At 44.8% G+C, this 15,448-nt stretch overlaps 1 protein-coding gene across 7 annotated transcripts in view; it reads right to left on the bottom strand.

Annotated features, from left to right (window-relative positions):
• The window catches only part of ERC2 (ELKS/RAB6-interacting/CAST family member 2), a 1,052,138-nt gene that overhangs the window by 155,383 nt on the left and 881,307 nt on the right, over window positions 1-15,448 (bottom strand). The gene's annotated exons all lie outside the window — the stretch shown is intronic.

The following is a 15,448-nucleotide window of genomic DNA, read 5'->3' as shown; positions in this document are numbered from 1 at the left end:
CCATATATACCCTATTTGGTGCATTTTAAAATCTGAAACAAAGCCTATCTCAACACAACATACTCATTAGCTGTTTAGTTTTGGCTCTTTGGGGAGTTGGCTTAGCTGGGAAGAAAAACATGAAAAAGTTTTGTTTTCTTTTTTTCCAAAAGCATGGGCCTGCCTCCTTTCCTGGGAGATGAATGCTCTGTTCAATATGGAGTTTTTAATCTATCACCAGAGAAATTTCCTTTATTCTTCCCCTTTTCACTTTCCGCTCAACAAATTCTATCCCGTTTTAAGGTATCTAAATATTGTAAATCTAAGGTTTCTATCTATGAAGCTCAACTCCAGATTTGAAAATGTCAGCCAGCAGGATCTGAATAGGGAGGACTCTTGGGACAGTCCTGAGTTAACACACACAGGTCAGTGTGGGCTAAGAAACTCAAGACTCAGGTCCAATGTGTTTGCCAATTGGCAACCAATCCTGTTCTCAACAGCTTATCAGATTTATTTCAAAATTTAAATTTTATTTAGAAAATTAAAATTCTGGGTCTTTATTTTACAGAAATACTTGCACATACGTCCAAAGACATTTACGGAAAATTGTTTACTGAAGTCTTGTTTATCATAGTAAAAAATGGCAAACAATCCAAATATTCCTTGATTTGAGCGGGCCAAATAAAACTTGGCAGAGGACTTCCATGGAATATTTCCGTTGCTATTAGAAAATAATGAGGTAGAGCCATATGTACTAAAACAGAAAGTTTGCCAAGGCATATTGTTAAGTGAAAAATGCAAATTATAGAAGAATTTGTATAATATGATCCAATTGTGTTAAATGAAATGTGTAAATGTACACAAATTTTATTAAAGCACACAAAGGGCACATCTATCAATTAAGTGGGGTATATTTCTTCTAGGGGGGAAGTGTGGAGTTGGGGAACAGAGTGAAAGAGGCTTTCAGGATTTAGACCATTGACTTCAGTATGGCATAAATATTTTACAATGAGAATTAAATCATGCATGCAGATTTTTTACAAATTGGGTGAAAAAAAAAAAAACATGTTAGAGATACTACTGAGGGGAAGGGAGCATGTTGGACTTCTACAAATGGGACCTGAAAAATGATGTTATTTGAATGTGATTCAGAAATTAAAGCTTGCCAAACAGCTAAATTGAATAACCTCTGAGCAGTTCAGCTGAAAATCCCACATTTATTCAGTGCTGCAGTAGAGCCCAGTCCTGATGACCTATGGTGAAGGACAGGGGCCTGTGTATCCTCTTGTTCCTGGATGGCTGTGGTCGTCTACAGACAAGGCACATAGTAGGTGCTCCATAAATATTTGAAGACTAAAACAAACGGCACTATTCAATTTGGGAATGTCTTGTGTCTGCCTTTCATTAATACATTCAAGCCTACCGAAATCATGGTAGACATATACGTTTCAACCCACTCTGAAGGATAGTTGGACAGAAGGGAGATGGTTTGCATTACAGAAGACAGGCAAGGAAGATTTGGAATGCAGGCAATCTTGCTGCACTTTGAAACAGAACAAAACAAAGAAACTCCTGAAAAACCAGATCCTAACCTTATACAGCCCTCTGGGATAAAGCTCTTGTGGTATACGTGACAGAGCAGCCTTCGGTAAAGGAGAAAGGGGCTCACTCAGAGGAGGAGGGCCTTGTTCTCTGCTGTGCTACCCCTTCATCAGTGGAATTCAGGGGCTGGAGTAAATGATGGCTAAGCTCTCTTCAGGGCCAACCTTTTAGCAATCTGTAAGTGGCTGCTCTGGTGGTCCAGTACGCTCAAAGGAGTTGGGATTGGTTCTTTTAGCTTCAAAGGAACAGAGCCTCGGGTTTGCATGTCAAATGTCAGTGGAAAGCTATGCCCCACCCCCACCTCCTCTGCAGATCACCTGTCAGGGGCTGAACTGTAGGAGGAGCCACAGTGTCCCCTTCATTTTGGAGGGTGGGTTGGAAAGGGAGGCCAAATGTGGCAAAACGTCATCCCCAAAGGTCTTCGACATACAACTGGGGATTGTTTTTAGTGCTTTCAAAACCTTTTTTACTTTTATGGTCATAACTCTATTTTGGATTTGCCAATATTAAATAAGTGGCTAGGTAAATAAATCCGTAAAGCAAACAAGAGCATTACGTTGGCCCTTAGGACTCCACAAGCCTAGGAACACAGGAAGCCCGTTTCTAAAGCCCTACCCTCAGCCTTTGCTGCTCCTGGTTTGTTTCTGCCTCTAGCAGTGTTATGTTTTGCAGTGAGACTATCTTGTCAACCACAAGCTTGTTTCTAAATTGTACCCGATGCTCATCCATTAACTCAGCCTTGTGTTTTCAGACTCTTATGTTTTTATTTATTTATTTTTTTTGTAGAGACAGAGTCTCACTTTATGGCCCTCGGTAGAGTGCCGTGGCCTCGCACAGCTTACAGCAACCTCCAACTCCTGGGCTTAAGCAATTCTCTTGCCTCAGCCTCCCGAGTAGCCGGGACTACAGGCGCCCGCCACAACGCCCGGCTATTTTTTGGTTGCAGTTTGGCTGGGGCCGGGTTTGAACCCGCCACCCTCGGTATATGGGGCCGGCGCCTTACCGACTGAGCCACAGGCGCCGCCCTCTTATGTTTTTATGATGTACACCCTTGCCACTCAAAGTGTGGTCCACACACCAGCAGCATTAACATTGCCTGGGAGCAGAGTTGCCAGATAAAATACAGGAAATTCACATTTAACTGGGCATCCAGTTTTTTCTTTTTTCCCCTCTAAATCTAGCAACCTTACCTGGGAGCCTATTAGAAATGCAGAATCTCAGGCTGCACCCAGACTTGTGGAATCAGAATTTATATTTAATAAGATTATGGGTGGTTGTTAAAATGTATTAATATTGGGGTCTATTTGACTCCTGAGATGTTAACCTGTTAAGTTCTGCTGGCAAATCCTGATCTCACTTTGCACCAAATGCAGATGAAAAGAGTCATCTGTCAGCCAGGTTCGTTTGTGTTCCCCCGCTGTCCCCAGTTTTGTCATGTGTCTCATTTGCAAATGCACACATTCTTCAAGGTACACAAGGCAGCCTCACGGATGAGCAGGAGCTCCTGCAAATCCCCATCAGGCAGAGGAGCCGCCAGGCTGTGCTAATTGCTTGCTGGGTGGTGGGGAGCAGGGGTGGGGCTACCATCTTGCCTTTGATCAAGAAGGAGAAGTAATGGTTTTACTTACATCCTGCTTTGTCTCTGCACAGGCTGAGAGCCAAGGATAGATTTCAAGCTCTCTCTTTCTTCCTAGTATTCTGTTACTGCCTACATACCAAGGCCTGGAGCTTCAGGAGGGGCGGGAGGGAAACCAAACGCTCTTTGTGGTACACCCACATGACAGGCTTCAAAATGGAAACAATATTTAAGTTAAACCTGGAAGATCAAGTTTTCCCAAATCTCCCAACACAGGGAGCTTTTGAAAACTTTAGTGGCAGGTCTGCGGCTGATGGGGAGAGGCTAGCAGTGCTGGAGAAGTGAGGCGCTGTTAACAGAGGCTGAATCCCTGGTGGGAGTCAACACTTTGCTTTATTCCTTATAAATAAATGGATAATAAGAACACACCCAGACAGAGCCCTGAGAGTTTTAAGGTGCCTTTAGAGCCACAGTCTTCAATCCACAGAACAATTTTCAGGGGAACGGGAAGAGCAAGAAAGTGTAGAAGGTGGTTGTCATTACCCCATGGGACAGAGAGGCCACACAACCAAGTAACATAAATTTTAAGAATCAACAAGTCCAGACATTCTCCTTGAGCACCAGTTTCCCAAATCTTCACACGGTGCTCCTTCTATTGTCCACAGGGGTTCATTTATTTAGTGGCCTCAAACAATTCCTACCTTAGTCATTCTGTCATTCCTCGTGGAATTTCAGAGCTGGAAGAAACCTGTAGAAGATTCTTGGAATCCTGCTATGGCTTATGTCCCTTCAAAATTCACATTGAAATCTAGACCCCTAATACCTGAGAATGTGAACTTATGTGACCTTATTTGAAAATAGGGTTGTTGTAGATGTAGTTAGGTCAGATGATATTAGCCCAGGCCCTAATCCAATGGGACTGGTGTCCTTATAAGGAGGGAAAATTTGGACAAAGATCCGTATATACAGGGAGAATGCAGGTCAAGATGAAGGTGGAGATCAGAGTGAGGAATCGGTAAGCCAGGGGACACCAGTGACGGCCAGTAATCCAGCACATGCTGGGCCAGGGACACAGAGCAGATTCGCCTCACAGCCTCGGGAGGAGCCAATCCTGCCCATACCCTCACCAAAGATTGTGGGGTAACATAGCCCCAGGCAAGTAGATACTCTAAGGCGGGGTGTAGCACCCTGGCATGAACGCTGATGAGATCTGCTGGGCACAGAGCTCACTGCCTCATCTCAGAGCTTCCACCCACGGACTCCACCAGCTAGGACCTGGAGATGAGGACACTGGGGCTCAGCAAGGCAGGTTACCTCAGTCAAGATCACACAGCTAGTATGTGACCAAGCTGGATTGACACTTGGATAGTCTAAGTCCAGATCCTTTTTTTTTTTTTTTTTTTGAGACAGACTCTCATTTTGTAGCCCTCAGTGGAGTGCTATGGCATCACAGCTCACAGCAACCTGAAACTCTTGGGCTCAAGCAATTCTCTTGCCTCAGCCTCCCAAGTAGCTGGGACTACAGGCATCCACCACAATGCCTGGCTATTTTTTTTGTTGCAGTTGTCATTGTTGTTTAGCGGGCCTGGGTTGGGTTCAAACCTACCTGCCTCATTGTATGTGGCTGGCACCCTAACCGCTGAGCTATGAGCACTGAGCCAGATTCTGTTCTCTTGGCCACTAAACACCACAGCTTTGGGTGGGGTGGCCAGGACAATGGATTAGCATCTAGGGGCCCTTTCTGACTATGTGAGGTAATAGTGAAAACTCATAACACTGCCATGAAGCACCAACATGGCCTGCGCATTGTCTAGGAGGAGACAGGAGGCACTTAGATTAAATAACTGGTCCATGGTCAGCGATTTGTCAGTGGTGGAGCTGGGGTTTGAATCCCAGCAGGAGCTCTGGGTGGCCGTGCAGGGGCCCAGAGAGAAGGTTTACTGCGTTTCCAGTGACAGGTGTGTGCTTTTCTCCCGATCAGCATTTCTCCCTGTGCGTCCACCATGCACAGCCTGACTGCCAGCGCCCTCTTCCATGTCCCAGTGAGCACACAAACGCTTTCTAAGGTTTTCCCCCCTTTCCTCCTTCTACAAGAAAGCTCTGCTTCCCCCAAGTAGTATGGAAGGCGGCTTCAAGGCTGTGAAGTCTGTGAGGTTGCCTCAGTCTGTGGGCCAAAGTTTAACAATGTTCTAAGTCAATTCCAGGAATCACATCTGGATATAAAGCAGTGGTTCTCAATCAGGAGCCATGTTGCTCCCTTGGGGACATTTGGCAATCTCTGGAGTCATTTTAGTTTGTCACAGTTAGGGGCCAGGAATGCTATTGGCATCTAGTAGGTAGAGGACAGAGATACCTCCAAATATCCAACAACAGACAGGATGCAGGACAAACAGCACCCGCCTCTAGGAGGCATAGTGCTGAGGTTGAGAACCCCTAGACAGAGTGTGCCCTGATGGGGCACGAATTCCCGCTCCATCACTCACTAGTTCTGCAACTTGGGGCACCTTACCTAAGCCCCCTAGCACCCAGTTTTCTCGTCTTCAGCATGGACAACTATTAGCACCCATCATGTGGGCTTGTTTCAGAGCAGGGAGGTGAGATGACTTAGTATAAGGCCAGGCACCAGGCAAAGATCTTGGCACAGAGTAATTGCTCATAGTCATCCTAATTGTTTCCAAAACTCGCAGTGAAGCATCTGACTGTGGGGTTCAATAGCTGCTACTCAGCTGGACTACCTGACAATTTTAGCTGCGGCAGACAGTCTTGGAATCACAAATGGCTGACTCAGGCTCTTACAACATGCACAAAGGGCAAGGGACAGTGTGGAATGGAGCCCCACTTCTAGAGTGAAATTAAGCATAATAAATAACTTAGGTGATCCCTCTCTAAAACCTTTATAAGTGTTCAGAAGCTCCCCTTGGAATCTTTTTTACAAAATCTTCACTTATCTTTTCATTCGCTTTGTCAAAGATCAGATGGCATTATAAGGATGATTTCATATCCGGATTCTCTGTTCTGATCCATAGGTCTATGTCTCTATTTTTATGACAGTACCATGCTGCTTTGATTACTACAGCTGTGTAGTATAGCCTTGTAAAGTGATGCCTCCCGATTTTTTCTTACTATATAAAATTGGGGGAAATCTAAACACAACAAGTACTCAATACTAAACCGGAACTACTTGATCAGCACTTTTGTGTGCACATGAAAGCAAACCTCAGTGAAATTCAAGAGTGAGGGAGAGGGGAGAAGGGAACGGGTAAGTTTCCACCCAGTGTGTACACTGCACACTTTCCGACTGAGGGGCACAAATATAATTTTGACTTAGAATATACAAAAGCAAACTAAGTATCCAAAATGTGTATACCCCTGTAATATTCTGAAATAAAAAAGTCTCCATTTATCTATGTAACTATTAATAACATTGATATTGCTTTTATACCATACCAGACACTTTATATAGTTTAATGGACTTACTTCTCAAAACAATATCATAACAAGGACACTAACTTTCCTTATTCTTTTTAAGAAAGGTAATTTGTCCGAAAGTATTTGGGCCCAAGATCCATCAGTGCCTTATTAAGTTTTCATTGAATATTCTCATTTTACTGATGGTTATTAACCTCCATGATCCTCCCCAACACTCTCCACAAGGATAGGAATTTTAGCAACAAAAAAATAAAGGCTCTTGTGGGTTAGTGTGGGCATGTAACACGATGTTTAACATATACTATACAATATGTATTATATAATAACATATAAGATACATAATGCATAAGATATGTGTGTGTGTCTCACTATTTGGTTTCCCAACTATGGGTCAGCTGACTCACAAACTCTGGAAATCTAACCCACATGGGGAGAGACTTCAACGTGTATTTAAGAAGCTGGGTCTGAGGAACCCCTTACTGTATGACAGCTGGTGGTGGTGACATAATACTGAAGAAAGAACACGAGACATGATGAATGAGAGAACTGAGATCCAGTCTGGGCTCTCGTCACTTCAGGCCCCGTGACCCCAGAGGTGTGATTTAACCTCTTCTCTCTAAAACCTGCATGCTGGAGCAGAGGGAGACTGAGTGGAGTTACACCTGGACACAGGCAGCCTTCGTTAAAGGTTGTTCTCCACCCCAGGACAAATTATGCCTTTTTTTTTTTTTTTTTGAGACAGAGTCTCACTTTGTTGTCCTCAGTAGAGTACTGTGATGTCATAGCTCACAGCAACCTTGAATTCTTGGGCTCAAAGCAATTCTCTTCCCTCAGACTTCCTGGTAGTTGTGACTATAGGCATCTGTCACAACACCCGGCTATTTTTTTTTTAGAGAAAGAGTCTTGCTCTTGCTCAGGCTGGTCTCTAACTCCTGAGCTCAGGCAATCCAGCTGTCTCAGCCTCCCAGAAATTGCACTTGTTGTCATGACTTGGATGCCACAGCGATGAGGCTCACAGACTCCACTGGGGTCTGCTGGCTGGCTGCAACCCCTCATTCCAGCCTGGTTGTGCCACTTCCCCATCTTCCCTTTAGTTCCTTTGTGTGTTACCCTGTTGACCTCCAGACCTAGGGTTCAGACCACACCACACAGCTCTCTATGTCAGCCTGTCCAATTGGCCATGCCAAACTATACACAAAATTAATGACTGTGAATTATGCAACTGCATGTTGCCTTGTGCTAACACACAGAATCCTTGAGTTCTTCCAGTGACTAGCACCTTAAGTTAACCAATGGATGATTAAAAACTATACTCTACTTGGGTAAAATTACTGAAGGAGAACAGGAACTTGTCTGGTAGTTTCTGTTGAGTTGCACATGATAAGTACTCAATAAAAATTTGCCAAACTGATTGCTACATGGGTGAACATTATTTTAGTGCTGTATACAGTGTTTTTCCTCCTAGTATCTTCTTTTGTTTCTTTTCAAAAAATCTGAATAATTTGTAGGCAGGAGCAAAAGACCTTAGTTTTTTATCTCATCACCAAAGAACCCTCCAGAGAGGAGACATTCCTTTGGCCTTGGTTGTTGGCATTTCAGATATAATTACATTTTTCACCCTAAAATTTCCCAATGAGATTAAGAGTTATACACAAAGTCTCCTTAGCCCTCTGCTCTGAAGTTTGCACAAGGAGCTCTGCCCACTTTTCATGTGATGTCTGAAAGATGCCAGCTGCTGGCAGCCATGAAACCTGAAACACAAAGGAATCGTAATCTCCTGGAACATGCCCGGCTTGCACAACTCCGGGAAGCCTCTCTAAGAATACACCAAAGCCGGCAAGTGTGCACATGCCTTTCTGCAGGCAAAGAAGATGCAACGTTGCCTTTCTCAACAAGCTGTTTCCACTGATCCCTTATTTATTCTGGATTGGCTAAGATAAGAGAACACAAACATCTAAGAAAAAGACAGCTTTCACATTTTCTTTGTAATTTCGCCTGTTTTACAGCTTCTGTTGATGTTTTTCCTGACTTGAAAACGTGGTGTTGTTTCTCATGATGGTTGAAAAGTTTTAAGCTTTTTCACGTACCTAATTCCAATGGGCTATTAGCTGTGCTAGACTTTTCTTTTGAGACAGTATCATTTTGTCACCCTGGGTAGAGTGCTGTGGCATCATCATAGCTTACAGCAACCTCAAACTCTTAGGCCCAAAGGACCTCCTTGCCTCAGCCTTCCAAGTAGCTAGGACCACAAGCACCTGCCACGATGCCTGGCTAATTTTTCTGTTTTTTTTTTTTTTTTTTTTTTGAGTGTTTGTTTGTTTTAGTTTCATGCTTGCTCAGGATGGTCTCAAACTCCTAAGCTCAGGCAATCCACCTGCCTTGGCCTCCTAGAATGCTAGGATTACAGGTGTGATACACTGTCCTGGCCAGTTGTGCTAGTTCATTGGCACTGCAATGAGGGCTTTTGAATTTGCAGGGATATATTTTTTGCTGCCTAGAGTGTCTGTTTGACCCTAAGGGAGCTCCATCCAACCCAGTGCAGGCAGGGAGAGACTTGTTAGTGCCCAGCATAAAGATCCCGGGGGAGAATGGTTCTCCCGGTGCCTTTGGCAATGTGTTCCAAGGCCAAGCAGTTACAGTGGGCAGTCTGGTGACCAGTGCTCAGTCTGATTCAGGAGACAGGGAGCAAGTAAACATTTAGCTATTTCTAATACATAGCAGATATTTGATAAGTAGTCACAGAGTTTCTGATACTGCCAGCCTACAAGAGGTGGTCAGTGTATTATCAAGGAGGTACTAGTGGGGAAGAAAATAAAAACAATGAGCTAGTATTTATTGAGGGCTTCCTATGTACTAGCACTGGGCTAGAATTTTGTGTTATTATTTCATTTGATCTTCATAAGAACTCCACAAGAGAGGACAAGTGCAAATAAAATCACTTACCCCATCTTCCAGATGAGAACACTGAGGTTCAGTGATACTAAGGATTGTGCCCAAGGTCACACTGATATTAGGGGCAGATCTGGCCTGCAGAGCTCACACTCCTATCCCATGAGATCCTATATGCAGGATGACATGAAGAGGTGGTGAAGGAAAATACGAGAAGGAAGCAGGGAAGTGCCAATGCAGAGAAATCCTGAGGTGGGGAGGAGAAAAAGGGACAGAGCCCTTATAGGGGTTCCATGATTCTGGGGAGAAGGGCCCATCTTCCCTTTCCTGTGAGAGGTGGGTAGGTGAGGAGCTTAAAGACTGGAGCAGAGATCTGAAAGAGTCACTGTGGGGGATGAGGCATGAGTCAGAGCAGGCAGGTGACAGTGCTACTGAGCGGGTCCCAGCTCGGAGATGCTGGAGTTATGTGAGTCTGGGCAAGAAGTGTTCCCTCTCTGTACCTAAGTTCACTCATCTAGAAAAGAGGATCCCAGAATAGGGCAATGTGAGGACTGAACAAGATGACCAAGGTGAAAGTACTCAGGGCAAGATGGCAAGTGATGGTCCACAGCGTCCAATCCAGCCCACCACTGGTTTTTGTACGGTCTGCAAGTTAAACACGGGTTTATCTTTTTAAAGGGTTGGGGGAAAAATTTTTTTTAAAGAATATCTTGTGATACATGGGAATTATATGAAATTCAAATTTCATTGTCCATAAATATAGTTTATATTGGGACACAGCCATCCCACTCAGTCTCTGGCTACTTTCATACTGCAAAGGGTTAAGGAATTGTAGTCAAGACCACACGTGGTGCACACATGGCTGCTCACGTCCTGCAAATGGCAAGAGGCCCCTGTGACTTGACAGCACTTTGAGTGCCCTGTGCGTCACGCATCTGTGTGGACAGGCATTTATAAAGATGAAATGCACAAAGCACCATCACAGATCGGCAGACATGGACGCACATTCCCAGTGGATTTTGATGACAGAGGATGCTAATTCTGAACCTCAATGAAGGGAAATGATATTCCTTTCAAAAAGAATCCTATACTCTTCTCATTTAATAGCTACGTATTATAAAAAGTAGACTCATACTTTGAATTTCTTCAATAAAATAACCTGTGAACATTTGTTTTCTTTAGTATTATAGAAACACCTTCATCTTTGACTGTGGCCTACAGAGCTGTATGTATTTCCTATCTAGTCATCACAGACAAAGGTTACTGAGCTCTGACTTGGGACAGAGGCAGGCACATGGTACATAGCACCATTTTGATCACAAAGGCAACTATGTTCAAGGCCCTGGGTAGATACTAACCAGAACACTGTTGTCCAACACAGTGAGGGAAAAAAAGCCTAATGGCAGGGCTGGGCTATCTGCCTGCTCCTGTTTAGGCCCATTCATCCTTTTTGGCACAAAGTTCTGCAGGCTTCCCAGTAACTCCTCAAACAATGGTGGCAAATGGCCCATCTTAAAGACTAAAGAGAAGGCAGGCTACGGCAAAGATTTCCCCAGATACATTCTACTTCTACATGAGACTCTGGAAAGAAAAGAGCCCCTGGCTCAATTACAACTGGAACTTTACCTTAGAACTGAAAACAAGGTAACCTAAACACTAGTACCCTCATATTAATATGAAATTTAAAAAAGAAAAAAGAAAAGGGCCCATGAGCAGTGAGCACAGCAAACCCTCTCTCAGAGTGTGACAACTGCACTGAGGACACCAGCCCTGCAAAGGCTCTGAGAAGGCCTGCAGCAAAGAAAAAAATACCTATAAAGAAGGCCTTTATTATTCATTTTAAACATAGTGTCTCAGCACGATCAGTACTCTGGGGAACAAACACCCTTGGGGAATTACTACTGTAGTGGAAGGAACAGTTGACCAAGTTCATGTCTTACTTTTCTTGCATCCTCTCTCTGTAGCCCTAGACAAATCTCAGGTGTCTGAATCTCACTTTCTTGCTCTGTAACATAGGCCTGGTGTCACCTGTCTGCCACTGTCATAGAACTGACAGTAGATCAGAGGAGAACCAGGGATGTGGGGCATTCTCTGTAACCTCCTAGGGGTGCTGTGTGAGTGAAAGAGAAGGGGCAGTGGCATCTCAGAGACCTTTAAGGTATCCTCCCCAAGAGAAGTGGGCTGGGCAGAGAGCTGTGGGCTGAAAACCTTGCCCTTGGGGTTTGTTGGGACAGCGGTAACCTGTGGAGGGAGAAAAGGGAGGGCCCATCCTGTCCCTGGTCCCTGCAGTGGAAGGACAGGCAGTTACTCCACGCTCCTGCAGGCTTCCCTGGGCAGGAATGGCGGCCTACAGCAGGTGCTCACCCTCACCCAGGAAGCATGGAAACGGCTTAACAGTCTGGCCTCCATCAACACGTTAGTGCATTCATAATTTTTAAAAATGATAACGCGGAGAAAATTCATCTGGCATGTCTCACCTTGCACCCTCACACACCACCACCTCCTTATCTGACAGATCAGATTTCACCATGTCCAAAGCCTGTTGTGTAAGGAGGGACAAAGATGGCTCTTTGGCTCTGGAACACTTCCTCATTCTCCCTTTCTCCTTCCCACATTCCGTGAGAGGGAAGGACGGTGCCTTTCTGTGGCCAATTGTACTGAACGACCTGGGATCCTGAATCGTGTCTCGAATTTGCTGGTGGAAACGCTGTTAGTCGTGTAAGCCATTCCTCCCTCAGAAGAAAACGGGCTGGTCTCTAGTTTCCTAGTGTGTCACCTGCCTTCAGACAAAGAGGAGTGAAAACAATTTTCTATAACATGAGTTTCATCTCACTCTCAAGCTAGTGCCCCAGAGCCAGGGTATACAAGTACCCCCTTCCTCCCCCCCCCCCAAAAAAAATCATAAAACCAAGCAAAAACAACAGCAGCCAAAACCCTACATGCAAAATCTATTCATAATCAAATGCCATGGGGCAATGGGGAGACTCATTTTTAATCACAGAGGGTTTTCTTGGTAGAGGGATTTGTACAGAAACTCCTTTGAAATAACGCAATTACTTCAGAGATCAAGGTTGCAGGAAGAATGGAGCTATAACCCCACCACGCCCTGGTTCAGGGCAGCCACAGGCATTCCTCAGCTGACACCTGAGTGGGGAACAATGAAGCCTCATGCCACTGCCAAGAACAAACCCAGCAGGCAGCCCTGCTGCTCCTCCTAGCCCTGCACCGGCAGGCTCTCATGTGCCCACCCAGCCCCTCACCGTCCCCAAGGCTCAGTGCTGGGCAGATGCCAATTTATGTCCATGGAAAGACAGTCATGTGATGCTGAGTGAATGACAACCACAGCAATAATAGCCTTAGCTACCCAAAGACTTAAGGCAGCAGGTAAGAGTGGTGAAACCAGTATTTGAACTTGGTCTGTAGGCTCTAGAACCTGGGTGCTTCCTAACCCCAAACCATGCACAGCTGGATTCCTGTCTTCTTCAAATAGATATTTACAAGACCATAGGCATGGGAGAGGTATGGCAGGATATATACTGAACAGGTAGACAGGATATTCTTTCTGAAGGAGGATTTTAAAAAATTTTCTTGATATATCATCCTGCCTGTGGGGGCTGTGAAGCTGTAGAAAGAGATGGATCTGGAGTTTCTTTTTCTGAACAAATAAGAACCTTTGGGGGCAAGACATGATTGCAAGAGGGACTTTACCTAACAATTGCAATCAGTGTAACCTGGCTTATTGTACCCTCATTGAATCCCCAACAATAAAAAATAAATAAATAAATAAATAAATAAATAAATAAATAAAAAAGAACCTTCTGGCCAGAGTCTTGCTCTGCCCACCAATTGGATGGCTCCCTAAAGGGGGCCTCTGAGAAGAAACCATCATTGGTCTATAAGCCTTAGAATGAGACCTAGGGAGCCTTTTCAAGTTCACATTTTCATACCCTAAGAAGAACACCATATGCTCCCCTAGAAAATGCCATATTTTCTGCATTTTGGCCATATGCTCCAATTCTCATTCTTTTGGGGGAGTTTTGGATCTATATCCAACATTAAATGGTAGCCTGCTCTCACTTAGTGTTTTTTTTTTTTTTTTGGTAGAGACAGAGTCTCACTTTATGGCCCTCGGTAGAGTGCCGTGGCCTCACACAGCTCACAGCAACCTCCAACTCCTGGGCTTAAGCGATTCTCTTGCCTCAGCCTCCCGAGTAGCTGGGACTACAGGCGCCCACCACAATGCCCAGCTATTTTTTGGTTGCAGTTCAGCTGAGACCGGGTTTGAACCCGCCACCCTCGGCATATGGGGCCGGCGCCTTACTGACTGAGCCACAGGCGCCACCCACACTTAGTGGTTTTAAAAACACTTTCCATCTTTGTGATAACTTGGGTGATCCCCTGAGAAAGAGTGAGTGTAACATTGTGATCTCCTAGATAGAAGACACAATGTAGGGCGACACTGTAACACACGGTCACGCATGTCACTGTCACCTGCTCACAGCGACAGTGCTAACTGCCCCAGGCCCCTCTTTCTCACCCTCACCATTGGCAGACCTTTAGGCTGGATTTCCCAATGTCCACTAAGCTCCTTTTCTCCCTTTTAGTATTCAGCTTTTCATGCCCCTCCCACCCACCGATATCTGTGTCTCAGATTAATTTTCGCCAGATGTGAGTGTCTGGACTTCTCCAAGATTTGTTATTTTCCCTCCATGTTCCTGACCTTCTTCAGGCCATTTGTGTGATTTCTCTGACCTCGCTAGTGTTTCCAACACCTCCCAAATTAGTGTCATCTGCGACTTTCCTTCACATCCTCTTTTCGCCCCTTTACAGATCATTAATAAAGAGGTTAAACAAGACCAGACCAGCACCACACTCTACACAGCAAATGACAAAGGGGTGGGAGAGCTGGCGTGCTCCCCGAGCGCCAGCCCTGGCACAGGAAGGATGTAATGTAATGAACAACACTCCACTAGACGCCTTCTGCCTCTGGCCCATGGTCATTTATCACCACTGTTTGTTTATGATTTCTCAGCCAGATTTCAGGTCCTGAGAGTGTGGTCATATCCAAGCCAACATGCATTGCTTTGCCAGGTAACCCTTATGAGTTCCAGAAAAATCCACAAGAACTTATGTACTGCACTTGAGTCTGCTTAAAAGCTCCTACCTCAGCCTCCAGGGTAGGAACGATACTTCGTCCACTGCCTTCACTCCAGTATTGAGATGAAAAAATACTTTTAAAATGAATTATTGCTTGCAAGGATTATAGATAGTCAAGCGGTAGGTCTAAACACTACCTTTGTAAGCCCCCTGAATAGGAGATGTAAATATACAGATATCTTCCAGAGAAGAAAACAAAACAAGAAAAAAAAAAGAAGAAGAAGAAGGAGGAGGAGGAGGAGGAGAACGAGGAGGACGAGGAGGAAGAGGACGAGGATGAGGATGAGGACAAAGAGGAGGAGGAGGAGGAGGCGGCGGCAGTGGGAACAGAGATAAGGCAAAAACATCTCACTTTGCCCAGGAGTTGGTTCTGTTTTTAGAAGTAGGCAGAGACATTGTCAGGGAGGTTCTTAGTTACTTCTGGTTACTTCTCATCTTAACTCCTGAAAAGAGACTATTGAAAGCTTCTCTTGCAGAAAATAACATGCCCAGAATTTCAAGATGGGAAGCCAGCCCTGAAGAGCTGTCAACATCTCACAGGGCAGCCCTTCATTGGCAGAGTTTTTAGTGCCTGGTGATCTCAGGGGCAACCCAGGAACCAATGGCGTCTTCTTCCTCTCTCTGGGTCTTTTTTAACCTCTTACAACTTTGGGGGCTTTGCTTTTCTACAGAATACCACCCTCCTCCCCACGTCTCTTCATTCTATGACTACTGATTTTTCTTTGTAATCTTTGCAAGTTCTCTCCTTTTCTTTGAGAGTCAGAGGAGCCACACCCTCCTGGGGTCAGACTTCAGCTAGGCTTTAACCTTGTTGGC

The sequence above is a fragment of the Nycticebus coucang genome, chromosome 8 (genome assembly GCF_027406575.1).
Source record: "Nycticebus coucang isolate mNycCou1 chromosome 8, mNycCou1.pri, whole genome shotgun sequence".
Taxonomy (NCBI): Eukaryota; Metazoa; Chordata; class Mammalia; order Primates; family Lorisidae; genus Nycticebus; species Nycticebus coucang.
The sequence above is the reverse complement of the archived record's forward strand: the minus strand, read 5'-3'. Positions and strand labels throughout refer to the sequence as shown.